The sequence below is a fragment of the Pinus tabuliformis genome, chromosome 7, assembly GCF_031772625.1.
Source record: "Pinus tabuliformis cultivar Carrire ecotype Pingquan chromosome 7, CPIR1, whole genome shotgun sequence".
NCBI classification, from domain to species: Eukaryota; Viridiplantae; Streptophyta; class Pinopsida; order Pinales; family Pinaceae; genus Pinus; species Pinus tabuliformis.
Window position 1 is genome coordinate 1,604,895,294 of NC_142293.1, and position 1,537 is coordinate 1,604,896,830.

The 1,537-nt window shown below is 38.7% G+C and overlaps 1 long non-coding RNA gene across 1 annotated transcript; it reads left to right on the forward strand.

The window, feature by feature from the left end:
- Positions 1–334: 334 nt before the first annotated feature.
- On the forward strand, positions 335–1,174 carry LOC149254283 (uncharacterized). The gene is made up of 2 exons (XR_016266282.1): positions 335–1,025; positions 1,126–1,174. It is a non-coding gene; the product is annotated as an uncharacterized LOC149254283 (long non-coding RNA).
- The last annotated feature ends 363 nt before the right edge of the window (positions 1,175–1,537 follow it).

A 1,537-nucleotide genomic window follows, 5' to 3' on the forward strand; every position in this document is an offset into this window, starting at 1 on the left:
CTTAGAAGCAAAAGGAGCTTGATTCGTAGCCTATCGAGATCCCATGGGTTTTTGACAAGAAAAATAAATAGATCACCATAATAAAATAAATAATAATTAAATAAAAGGGATAAAAAATCACTTTTGGGAAATTAAGTGACACATGGTATTACCCAATGTTTTTGGAGGAGGAAATTATTATTAAAAGGGAGAAGGAGATTGAAGGAGGACATGAGAAGAAATTGTGGACGAAATTGACAAGGAACTCTAGGGGTTGTTGAGAAAGGGGAAACCTTAATATTTCCTATTTCGGTTTTGAAAGACACAACCTGGCTGAAGATCTTTGGTTTCCGTGTTGAAAGACACACCCAAGTCAATATTGTGTTGCATGATGATCTCATGGACAAAGACAGGTTGTCTGGAGCACAATTTCCCACTCTATTGTGCAAGAGGCAAAGGTTAATTTTTGGTTGAATGCTCTATTTGCAGATGTCGATCTCTTAATTCACTAAGGCGGAGTTGCTCAAATTGTCAGGGTTTTCCAAGTCAAATTTATGGGGATGGCTAGGCCGGTTTAATAGAGGAGATATGTCGTAAATTGTCAAAATTATTGAAGCCGAACTCTATAGTTCGTGAAGGCAAATTCCGAGGGTCTTCCTAGAGCGAAAATCTTCCATTCTTTGAAGCCGGAATCATTGTTCTTGTAGCGGTGGAGTTAATCCCTGCTAGTGCCGAATTTTCCTAAGTATTGAAAGCCAAATTCGTGGACGTAATTGGTTGAATACACAAGCCGAAAACCCTAAATCGAGAGGGCTGCATTTGTGCAATTACCAGGGGACGAGTTTGCAATTTTATTTAAGCTGACTTCGTGGGGATATTGCTAGGCCGCGTGATGTATCTTTTGGGCCGAATTTCCAGTCGCGCTAGTCAATTGAGCGGAGCCATAACCGAAATTATCATGGACGAATTTGCTTGCTACGAAGGGGTCGAGTCAGAATTGTTGGGACGAGTTCAATCATTGAGGGTCAAGTTAATCATTCATGGAGGTAAGAATTTATATCTTTCTTAGAGGTCGATTTATCAGAGAGTTCTGGGTGGAAATTTCTTGAGCATGAGTGGGTGACGCATTGCTAGGTTGATTTGCAGTGAGGAAGGAGACCATATTGCCAGGTTCTATCTCAGGAAATTCATGTAATATTCCTGTAAAGAATCCCATTTAGTAAAATAGTGACGGAGTTACGACAGTTCATTTTGGGGTTTCACAATTCATTTAATTTGCTGGTGTTTTCTAATGTGTGAAATTCCTAGTAAATTTATGGTATTTTTGGAATGAAATTCATGCCCTAATTTTTTAAATCGAAAATTTTGGAGTTCTAATTAAATTAATAAAAAGGGTTATTGCAGCTCGAAAATGAGTGTAGGATGTCGAACTTGTGGTTTCATCTAAAGGAGGGAGGGTAGGTTTCTGAATAATCCTGCCATCCATGGTCTATTCTTGTTTTTCGATTGTTTCCTGATTGTTCTTCGATTGTTTCCTGATTGTTGATGAAAGGATGAG